Source organism: Mustelus asterias, chromosome 2, assembly GCF_964213995.1.
Source record: "Mustelus asterias chromosome 2, sMusAst1.hap1.1, whole genome shotgun sequence".
In the NCBI taxonomy this organism is placed as follows: domain Eukaryota; kingdom Metazoa; phylum Chordata; class Chondrichthyes; order Carcharhiniformes; family Triakidae; genus Mustelus; species Mustelus asterias.
The window spans coordinates 84723734-84736208 of NC_135802.1; the positions used below are offsets into that span (position 1 = coordinate 84723734).

General features: G+C 41.0%; 1 protein-coding gene across 1 annotated transcript in view; it reads right to left on the reverse strand.

Moving 5' to 3' along the window:
* thsd7aa (thrombospondin, type I, domain containing 7Aa) overlaps positions 1-12475 on the reverse strand; it is a 398355-nt gene that overhangs the window by 144733 nt on the left and 241147 nt on the right. The gene's annotated exons all lie outside the window — the stretch shown is intronic.

The following is a 12475-nucleotide window of genomic DNA, read 5'->3' on the forward strand; positions in this document are numbered from 1 at the left end:
CCTTGGATGTGTCATGCATCACCAAAAAAAATACTTAAACTAAATCTAATTAAATACAAATGTCATATTTCAAATTCAAATTGCAAAGTTGCATCAAATAATTCTTATTCAATGGACATGATTGCACTAAATTTGTTTGCCTTCTTTCAATGCAATCATTAAGCTGTTAAATAAGTTATTAATCGCGATAAAAGACCACAGATAATAGTGCGTTAATCAATGCAACAAAATATAATGCATACTGGAAGTTAAACCACAATGAGATTTATTATGTTAAACTGCAGATTGTTGTACTTGTAACCTGAAAAGATCTGGCTTAAGTACATTCTGGCTTTCAAATTGTTCTGATTTGATTTGCTATTGCATATAGATTTTCAGACTTACTATGCACGGATTGTGTGCACTCAGGGCTCAATTAGATGTTAACCTGTGTACTTGCTCATATGCCTAGCTATCTTGCAGTGAATTCTAGTCCCTAACGTTATATGAACTGGGAAATAGACTATTTTGGGGAACACCTTAAGTTTGAAGGGAGTGAGTAGAGTTAAAGGAAAAGTTGTTCAGAGTTAGAACATGTTCAGCCAGGCAGAGGAAGGTGGTGGTGGATGAGGAGAGTTGAGCCTATAATCAAGGAAGAAGTGAAGAGCTCTGAGACCATCCTGGTGGGGGATGAGGGTGTAGAGAGATTGAACATCCTCTGGTAAAGCGGAGGCAATTAGGACCAGGAATTTGGAACCTTCTAAAGTGCCAGAGGGCTTCAGAAGAGTCATGGCCATATGTAGGAAGAGATTGGACAAAGGGAAGTGTTTCCTGTCAACTGTATCATAAACTTTCCTTTGTCCTCGTCCCACCCACCCCTTGTTCAAAGTCTATCATATCGCTAATTTTTCCCAGTTCTGATGAAAGGTCACTGATTTTCCCCCCATTGCACTAAGTGTGGGAGCAGGGATGAAAAACAGCCTTTTTCCCATTGGCTGAAATGGTGGGTTTTTGTATCCTATCAAACTCTCCCTGCCTCATTAATTATGCTCACACATGAAACATCCAGATCACCTCTTCCTGCATCCCATCACTTCTAGATCCACAAGCCAAGGCGGGTGCATCTGCCCCACAGCAGGAGACTCAAAGCAGGCCGTGTACCCTCCACATCATGGCCCTGCAGAGGAAACCTGCCAAGATCATCACATACAACAGGGAGTATCAGTCATGAGGTTGCCTCCACCTCTGCTGTGAATTTTAGGGAAACACAAAGACGTAGCTGCAGGGTTAGTAAAGTTAAAAAGATTTAGGAGCACAACAGCGACATGGCTGTTGAGAACATGTATATAATGTAGACAAATATAAATGGAATCACACCCATTTCACATCTCCTCCTGTGTATGCCTCCTTCTTATAATCTGTGTTGCTGTCAATCACGTGATACTTTGTTCCCTCCCCTCACTTATCACAGATATTACTATCATGCGTCTCTCATCTGTGTAGTGTGCTACCATATCACCACAGTGTGTGGGCCTTGTCCAGACCATTCCCTTTGTCAGTGATGCCTCCCCTTTAATGTTAACTGTGTTTGTGGAAGGAATCTCATTCAAATGCTTTGAAGGTTCATGTCATGTTTATTCTTGACTGTGTAAGATTAAGCAGGAGTGTTCTCCTGTCTCATCTGCATCCTTGACAGGTGAAGGTGCAGTGGATAAGGAGAGATATGTTGACACATGGACAAGGGCCATATATCGTGCAGTTCCATGTGCTCTCTGCCTCTCAGTAGGGTTTTCAAGCCCCGAGCCCATACTCAAAGAGTTTGTGTGCACTGCTGTTAACCAACCACATTTTTCAGTTCAGCTGCGAAGCTCACCAATAAATGGGGGAACATTACCACCTAAAGGTGACAAAGTTTGGCCCCTCTCAGCCACATTATTATCCTGGTGCTCAAATGTCCTCCTTGAGCATCTCACACCCTGTAGCTGTGTCAATTGCATGGTCAAGGCTCTCATCACAAACTAGGGATGCAGTGCTGTGCATCCCCTTACCTGAGCACTCACTGAGGTCACTGATGCTAATTCCAAATGGTGACTTCTGGCAGCCAATAGAGGCTTTGACATGCTCTGGAAGCACACATCATTGCTTTAGACAATGTGGAGGGGAGCAATGGGGTAGGAATGAGGATATACTGAAGCTAAAGTGTGCTCTTTATTAGTAATGATGTGTGCCATGCCTAACCCTACAGCTACTTCTCCTATCTGAGGCCACTTGCACCCTTCTGCAGCACAGGCTTAGCCCTGTAGCTAATGAAAGGCCAACCCTGCCTTATCGCTGGTGCGGTAGATAGAAACCTGTCTCTGACAACCCCCTAAAAATGATGTTGTGCTGCCTGCATAGCCTGGTGTTGATTCCCGCAAGCACTGCACGATGAAATGTAGGCGAACTAACCATGAAGTGACAAGTGAAGTGTGCATATTGTTTATGAATTATGGTGAAACACGTTCTAATTGCACATCAACATGCTTGGGTGATCAGCATGGGGAAACGGTACTGGTGAGGAATCTTTGTAATGAGATAAAGAGAGGTTGAAATGATGTTCCTGATGTGCCAGGATGGGGAACACGGCCTGACATTGATGGCTGGAAGGCACAATTGTGACCTGGTTTTACGACACCGTAAAACCGACTTTTGGCCTTGCAATATTTTCTGCTTCCTCCCACCATGATGCCCATTGCAAATGGGAGCAGAAAATCCCAGCCATTAGCTCTGTGTTTCTCTCTCTCTAAGACAGATACTACCTAACCTGCTGAGATCTTTTCCAGCATTTTCTGTTTTTATTTCAGATTTCCAGCATCTTTTCAATTTGACTATCATGTTTCCTTGAATGCAGCTTGTAAAATGGTAATACAAATGAAATGCAAACATTAACCTGAAATATTGCCAGAAAAAGCCTCAGAAAGACCTTGTTAACAAGATCAGGAGATCCCTTCTCCTGATGATGCAAAGGGTTGCCCTTTCTCTCAATTTTAAAAAAAAGTCTACTGAGACTTATGCATTGCAGAGGCACACACTTGCCACTCTCCCAACACGATCAGAAAATACCCCTCATTATATGCCCATTCTTAGCACCCACCGCATGTTCATACTGTTGACACACATAAAAGTAGAAAATATACCAGTGAAGAGAAAGTTGTGACGATTGCATCAAATTCTTCACAATGGCACAGTGGAGACCTGTCACCATCACTGCTCCTTTTGATGGTGAATAATTTCTGGTTCTGTAGCAAGAAGGAAAGATGCCAACCAAAGGCACTGGGTACAGCAAAGGCTTAGCTCTGAACACATTCTGGTAATGGCACTGAAGACTTGTAGTCCAGAACTAGCTGTACCCTTAGCAAAGATGCTCCAGTTAAGTTGCAACACTGGCACCGAACAGACAATGTGGAAATTGCTGAGGTCTATCCTGTCCACAAAAAGCAGGACAAATTTAATGCAGCCAATCATTGTCCCATCAATCTATGCTTGATGATGAGGAAAATGATGGAAGATGTCACGGGTGTGCAATCAAACAGCACGTACTCAACAACTCATTATTGGGACTAATAAGTATTGCTGCGGCGCCCTGGGAAAATGTTTGTTTCGGGACCTTTTGCTTCTAAGATAGGACTGCAGAATCTTTTTTTTGCTAAATTCAACTGTTCTAGTCTGCTTACCAATGCTCAATATGGATTCCACCAGGGGTACTCAGCTCCTGACCTGATCACAGCCCAGGTCCAAACATAGGCAAAAGAGCTGAATTCCAGGGGTTAGATGAGTGTGACTGCGATTGATATAGAGGGATATGGGCCAAACGTGGGCAATTGGGACTAGCTTAGGGGTTTTTAAAAAAAAGGGTGGCATGGACAAGTTGGGCCAAAGAGCCTGTTTCCATGCTGTAAACTTTTATGACTCTATGACATAAGGGCAGCATTTCACAGAATGTGATACCAAGAAGCCCTAGCAAATTGAATTCAATGGGAATCATGGGTTTCCACTGGTTGGAGTTACACCTAGCATAAAAGATGATGGTTGTGGTTGTTGGAGGCCAATTATCTCAGTTCCAGACATCATTGCCAGAGTTCCTCAGCATAGTGTCCTAGGCCTAACCACTCACCTGCTTCATCAATGCCCTGCTTCATCAATGCCCTTCTCTCTAATACAAGGCCAGAGATTGAGGATGTTCGCTGATGATTGCACAACGCTTAGCACCATTCATGGATCCTTGGATAATGAAGCAGTTTGTGTCCATAACCAGCAATACCTCATAACATTCAGTCTTGGGTTAATAGGTGGCAAGTAACATTTGTGCCAAGAGTGCTTCTGTCAGGAATGATCTCTGGCCTTTTGCATGAACACTTCCATTGTACCAAAAGCTTGTGAACTTGGTGGACGTGCCATTAAGGAATTTCGTATTGAACCAGAAGTGATAGACGCAGAAGGCAACTGTGTCTCCTAATAGCCATTACCCTATGTTTCTTTACTTTCCATTATGGGCACTACAGATTGCTGCATAACAATGTATCTGTGATAAAGGCTACTAATGTACATAATGTTTGTCTCTGATCAGACACCCACCTGAGCATTACTTCATTGCAAACCCTTTCTGTTCTCTGTAGGCCATGAGGTTGATAGAAGGAACTGGGATGTCAATGTGTCCATCTGCCTTCAAGTGAAAGTGCTGTCCTGTTCATCTAATACTTGCTTTCCTTGTCAAACAAAGTATTGTGTCACTTGCTTGATCTTTGTACACCGCAGATTGCCTGCTGTGGCAGATGTCTCTGGGGTCACATGCAAGAATGCAGTGACATGGAAACTTCTTTCTATGGGAGGAGTCCCCTCAGCTTCTGTCTGCAGCGGATGTTAAAATTCTGTTACAGTCTATTCTATCAAGCAAAGGAGGTGAACACACGTCTCCGCTGATATGTTTAGCTTCACATGGAAGGATTTACAAATACAGGGTAGTGGAAAATAGAGACAAAATATGCTATTGCATTTGTTTTTGCTGGTCCTTCATGATTTTTTCTTCTTCAAGTCCATTCATAACTACTGAAGAAAAACTCATCCACCCCAGTTGCAGTGTGCAATTCGAATGTTCGGAGTCTCCAGGATAATGAAGGAAAGTGTTATTGCGGCAAGCAAAAATAATATGCGGAATGACAGGTTACACCACAAACTCAAATAATACATGGGGAGAAAAGGCAAAATAATCTATTAGAAAATGTAGTAGAAACTGCTCTCCCTTGATCAGGTCCTCCTTCCTCACATGTGTCAATTTAATCTGTGCAATATTCATGTTGCTGACAGAGTTCTGTGTCAAGCTGCAAAGTGACATGAGATTTGATTTTAATTCATTATGCTATTTAAATGAAATTTGTACATGCCTGTAATGCAACCTCATTCTCTCCACTGTACTATATGTGAGGAATTAGATATGCCTATGAATATGAATCTGCACATGAACATTATGTAACACAAACAAATGTACTTATTTATTGGCAAGCAATGCCTACATGGACCGCAACAGTTCAAGAGGCAGCTCACCACTACATTCACAAGGGCAATTAGCGATGGGCAATAAATGCTGACCTAGCCAATACACACATCCCATGAATGAATAAAAAAGAGAAAGTTACATTAATTTTCTAAAATGTATGCTCTATTACATATGACCTGTACACATTGGTATTTCATCTGGATAGAAAACATTTTATGTCGACCATGGTCGGAACAGAAAGACAATATTTTTTTATTTGAGGCAGTACCCTTGCTGAGACTAAACAACTTTTTATTATTCCGCACTTCGATTTTTTTATGAAGGTGTCCCTGGATAAGCTCTTCGTTTATTAATATTTCTGACCAGTTTTCTTGGCATCACTGTCCTCTCTGACTGTTCCTTGTTTCCATTGGGAAACATCACAGTTTGTGCTCAATGTAGATGGGAAAGCGAGTCAAGCAGGATGTGCTACATATATTCACTAAAAATAACTGTTAACATTCAAAGCCAATTTGATTCCCAAAATTGAACCATTCTACTGCACAGTATTCAATGCATCATTGCAAAAAGGTTAGCTATAGTGCAATTGTTGGAAAAAAAATCCCATCTTTTTGAATTATTTTCTAAAAGTGGTTCAACAAAGGAGTGAGACTGTAAGTAAACATCACATTATAAAGACAGCAATTTGATTAAAGAGACTGATAACCTTTAGCACCTTTGGATTTCGCCTGACACAAAAGCTTTACTGAGGGACAACGTACATTGATCAGCAGTGAAGAGATGTCTGCTTTAAAAAAAAGTCAGTTTAATCAAGTATCATCTTAGCACAAACAAAGTACATTTGATGACAACCAGAAACTCCCACGAGGAGAAAAATCAATTTTCACTCTATGATCATAAAAGATTGACCAATGTGAACTCAAACTGTGTAGAGGAATAGAAGGGTCATTGAATTGGTTAAAGTGTTGGAAATATTGACAAGCTTCTACACCTTTTAGATTTGATCAAATAACAATCTCACTACACAAATTACACTTTAAAGAAAAGCTCAATAAAGCAACATAAACCACTAAATCATATCAAATTGGTATTAAGCAACATCTATGGAACTATATCTATATAAAGATAGATCCTTCACTTTCACTGTTTTATACTGATAACTAAAATTAATACAGCCAGCAATAATATTGAAATTAATACCATAAAGTTTGTTCTAGCTTTGCTGTTTATGGCACCTTGTTTACTGTGTTTACCTTCATAAGAGTGACTACAATTCACAAAGTATTTCAATGGCTGTGAAGTGTTTGAAATGTTCTGCAGATATGAAAAGCACGATATAATTGCATGTCTTTTTTAGATGCATACTTTTGTGACTTTGCACACCTAGTAGTGCAATTTCAATGAGGTATTGCAGAAGCATTGCACTGTTACAAGTACCGTCTTTCCAATGAGATACGCAGGTGGGTATAAAATAACCTATTCTGAAACAGAGTTGGGAGTTTTTCTCAACTTCCTAGTCAATATTTATCCCCTAACTAACATTACTAAAAGATACTGTTTATCTGGCCATCATCTTATTGCTGTACGTGAGCTTGTGTCGGAATTGGCTGCCATGTTTCCTACTTACAAAAGTGACTGCACTTTCTAAGCATTTCATTGACTGTAAATTGCATTGGGCATCCTAAACTAGGAAAACAAACTTCATAAATGCAAGTTCTTTCTTCTCATTAACAAGATGCGCATCCTCATATAACATGAAAATGTGTGAGTTATTCTTTAAATGAAGACAGCTTTACTCTCAAATGCAACACCCACAACCAAATAAAGACATCCCTCCATGTCTCAGAATTGAAGGTTTTAATTATATCTTTTGATCATAATGCCATTCTCACATTGAGAATACTGTGACTGCACAAAAAGACATTGTTACCACTGTTAGATTCAGGCAATGTCTTAATGTCAGCTGGCAGGTAATTATTGTCCCGAGACGTTAGAATCAGACAGCAAAACAAACAACATAAATTCATCGGCCGGGAAATTGGACAAGGATCAAACATGGGCAGAGGGATCATGAGGCTGCTTGTTAATTTAAGTGATTGCAGCTAGTTGTGTGGCTTACACACTTGAGCAAGGGGATCAAAACTGTCAGGGGTTCACACAAATTCAAGCTGGTCTTTGTTGTTTAAAGTCAGCCTTAAAGTGGAGGTGGACTGGAGCTGTTGCTGGAACCGATTCTGACCTGGAAAGACAGAAGAATGGCAAAACAGGGAGAACGTGTGCTCCAAGATTTTATAATGCTGCACTGGAGGTCTTGTTGCAGAGGGCGGAGAGGAGAAAGGATATCATCTATCAACAGGCCTCAGGACTTTGCTAAGGCAGTGTTGGCAGATACTCATGGCAGTCAATGCAAAGGAGGCTAGCCCTGAGGACTTGGCCAGTGCCATGACAAATTGCAGAAAAGCACATTTGTTCCTTTTCAGATTATGATCACTGAACCTTTTTAGCACTTCATTTAACACTTGAAATTTCTCATCCTATAACATTTGAATCCTGGCACATTTCCCTCATTCTTGTACAACAAGCTCATGCATAACTTGCAGCAACACCTAAATGTTGAACTCTCTGCTCTCTTATTAAAACGATATCTCCACACTCACCTTGCTCTTTTTAAAATGACAGGGAATTGCTAATAATCTATTATTAAGGAGGCTCTAGCAAGGCAGTTGGAAAATCTCAATGTAATCAGGCAGAGTCAATATAGCTTTGTGAAAGGAAATCATTTTGACTAATTTATTAGAATTATTTGAGGAAGTAACAAGATACATGGATAAAGAGAACCTGTAAACGTGCCGTGCTTAGATTTTCAGATGGTATTTGACAAGGTTACTATGCAAAATAAGAGCTCATGGTCGAGAGGGTAACATATTAGCTCAGATAAAGAATTGGTTAACCAACAGGAAACAGAGAGTATGCATAAATGGGTCATTTCTGAGCTGACGTGTTGTGATCAATGGAATGCCACAGGGATAATTGTTGCTTGCTAAATTGCTGATGGTAGAAAGATAGGTTGGAAAGTAATTTGTGACGAGGACATAAGGAGTTGGTAAAGGGACATGGGTAAGTAAAGTGAGTGGGAAAAACATTGGCAGATGGAGTATAATGTGGAAAAATGTGAGCTTGTCAACTTTGGCAGGGAGAATAGAACAGCAGCATATTATTTAAAGAGAGAGAGATTGCAGACCTGCAGATCTCTGAGGTACAGAGGGATCTGGGTGTCCTGGTACATAAATCACAAAAGCTTAGTATGCAAGTACAGTAAGTGATAAATAAGGCAAATGGAATGTTGTTGTTTATTGCAAGGAGAATGGAATAAGAAAGTAGGGATGTTTTGCTACAGGCGTCCAGGTTATTGGAGTATCATGTACAGCTTTGGTTTCCTTACTTAAGAAAGGATATAACTGTGTTCCTAGAAGGTTCACTCACCTGATACCTGGAATGGGGATAATCTTACGAGGAAGGGTTGGACAGGCTGGTCCTGCGTCCGTTGAACTTTAGAACAATGAGAAGCGATCTTATTGAAACATACAAGATCCTGAGGGAACCTGACAAGGTGGATTCTGGAATATATTTCTTCTTGTCTGAAGCTAGAACTAGGGGACACAGTTTAAAAATAAGTCAAAGATGAGGATTTTATTTTCTTTCACCGCATCATGAGACTTTGGAACTCTCTTCCCTGGAGAATGGTAGAGGCAAGATCATTGAATATTTTTAAGGCAAAGGTATATATATTCTTGACTAACAAGGGAGTTCAAGATCACTGGGGGTAAGCAGAATGTGGAGTTAAGGCCACAGTCAGATTAGCAATGATCTTATTGAATGGCAAAGCAGATTCGAGGGACCGAATGGCCAACTCCTGCTCCTAATTTTAATTTTGTATGATAGACATGGCTGCAAGACCTTATTCCTATGGAGAAGGCATTGGCTACCATGATTTGAGTGGCCATGACTAAGACTGTGGCCAGGATGGGGGCTGAAACCGTCAAAAATGATGATGCACTTATAGTTAATCTTCCTTCTTATATCCTGCATTCCCCTCAACTTCCAATCAATTCAGATTTACGAGTTGCAGGTGGTGTTCACATACACCTTTTATTTCCCCTCCTCCCCTCACCACAACCCAAATGTTTGTATCTTTCTTCTTTTAGATACTCAAGCTGCAAGCTGGCAGGAAGAGAAGGTTGAATAGCAGGGAGGCCTTGATGCAGAAAAAGCACCATCACTTGCTCTCACACTCGCAGCTGCCACCTCAGATACTGACATTGATTGTAATTCAGTAGATGTCATTTTGGACGTGGGACATGTATTCGGTGAGACACCAGGCTTGAGTGGCTAGCAACTAGGGTGGGAGCATGAGTCACAGAGGTGCCAGCTCATCACTTGAGTTCTGCTGCAGAGAACTCATATGAGCACTTCAATGGGGTAACGTACAGAAGTAAACAGATGGACATGTACAATAAAATGCTTGATGTCTAAATACTTTTGTCATGGTCACAGGTTATAGAGAAGTCCCCCACCAACTTAGCACAAAGATTTATGCAGTGCTTGGAGTCCACCATTTTCAGTATGTAAGTGGTGGTCAACTCCATTTGAGACTCAACCACAAGGCCTCATCTGATGCTTCAGGTTTCATTACAAGCAAAAACCATGCAGTGTCTAGGCACTGCAGGAGAAGATTGGACTGCAGTCATGCAAGATCACCTTGCTGCCACAAGCTCAAACTATTGCCACCATTGCTGCAGATTACAGTACTCAAAGTGGCCTGCAGGGTGTCATAACAATCCAGCAATCTGTCCTCCAGCAGATTACAAGCTGCCTGAGGCACCACCCCTAGTGGCTTCATGGTCCATGACCCCTCTGTCTTCACTCAGGAATGATGTGGAGATGCCGGCGTTGGACTGGGGTAAACACAGTAAGAAGTCTCACAACACCAGGTTAAAGTCCAACAGGTTTATTTGGTAGCAAAAGCCACTAGCGTTCGGAGCTCTTGCTGCTCCTTCGTCAGGTGAGGACATGTATTCAGTGAGACACCAGGCTTGGGTGGCCAGCAACTAGGGTGGGAGCATGAGTCACAGGTCCTCACCTGATGAAGGAGCGGCGAGCGCTCCAAAAGCTAGTGGCTTTTGCTACCAAATAAACCTGTGGGACTTTAATCTGGTGTTGTAAGACTTCTCACTGTGTTCACTCAGGAAGACAGTATTCATCCCACCACCACTGTTACTCTATCAGTATCCTTGCAGTTGCCTGTCAGCCAACCAACCCAGACTGCTGCTGCTCATGCTGAGGTGATGCAGACCATAACTGGGCCTCGTAGGGTCTGAGCTGCTCAAGGTCAACCTGCAAGGCCATCTGCAGTCTCCCCTACTGTAAATCATCAGTTATATTCGATTAATTTACATATAAATTCTATTACTCGTGGAGTCTAATACATATTCTACTCTGGCAAAAATCAGGTAAAACATCCGGATAAAGCTACAAGGAAAGGACACTGCTGTTTTGAAATAGATATATGAAAATAATGACAACAGTGAATTGCAATAAGTTGCTTGCTAGTATATTAGAAAAGTGGATTAGATTTCCTTGTGGGTGAATGTAAAACCGGAGAATTTAGTGTGAGTCACTCTTCCTGTCCGGATGCCATGGCAGGAGCTGATAATTAGGGTTGAGCTTTAGCAAGCTTCCTTTCCACAGATTTGCTAATAACCTATCCAAGGCCTGAGTGCTTGAATATTAGAAACATATTGAGCTAGGAGTCCTGCAGATTATCCTTACTGAGAGACGACATTACTTGACAGCAGTAGTAATCACAAGATATCTAAAGCTTCTTGCTTTAGAGTTATACTGGCAAAGAAAAAGAAAATTAGTTTTGTTTTGTTGACTTAATAAGATAAGGACCGGAATTCTCTGCCCTCACCCACGACTGGGATAATCCAGTCCCACTGCTGTGAACGGAGGTTTGGCTGAGTACCAACTTCTCCGTTCTAGCTGGCAGCAGTAGCAGGAAATGCAAGACCAGAAAATTTTGGCCCATTATAGCCTAAATCTGACAGTCAGAATAATGAATCAATTACCCATCTTGGACATTTTTCCTGATTAGTTAGAGGCCTTGCAATGGAGATCTATAGTTTGGTGATAGCTTCTGGACAATTAGATTACAGATCTCAATGTCTGACTGACTAATGTTCTAATATTTAATTGTTTCTCTGAGTGCATTGCTGAGGATGCACTTGGAAAGCACAGTTTCTGGCAGCTAGACTTTTAATACCAGCAGCTATCTTGCTTTATGTAGCATTAGGGTGAGTCACAAGGCAAAGGTGAGAAAAAGCAGGTGGTGGTGACAGATTGGAATTCAGTTGTTTCCAGGTCTCAACATACCTGAATCACATCAATAAAAGCAATCGTACTGTTTGGAAAATCTACTCTGAAATTCTGTTGATAAGGGGATAATCATCCAGCTCTTTTCAAAGCAGTTAGCTGATGCAACATTAATTTCTCATGGGAATCAATTCTGTACATCTAGTATTTTATGGACAAAACCTTTGAAGTTTACCTTAAACAACATGTAGATCATTCATGTCTTTTATTATTTTAAAGGATCTGAGGCAAGTCTTCGCTCAGTTTTTCCCCCTGAATGAGTCTGGTCATAACATTTATCCACATTAGAATCTGTCATCCAAAACCTAGTTATTTCATTTGTTCAGATTCTTCATAATATAACCTTTTTACATTGGTCCCCAATCATGAAGCCCCAGATAGTCAGCAAAGAAGTTTGTTTAAGAACTGTGTAAAAAAATAAGATCCAGATGGATTCCTGATAGCTCCACTCATCTTTGTCACAAGACAAAGATTGATCCATTTATCATCACACTCTGCTTTCATGTTGTCAAGCCAATTTCCAATTTAGCC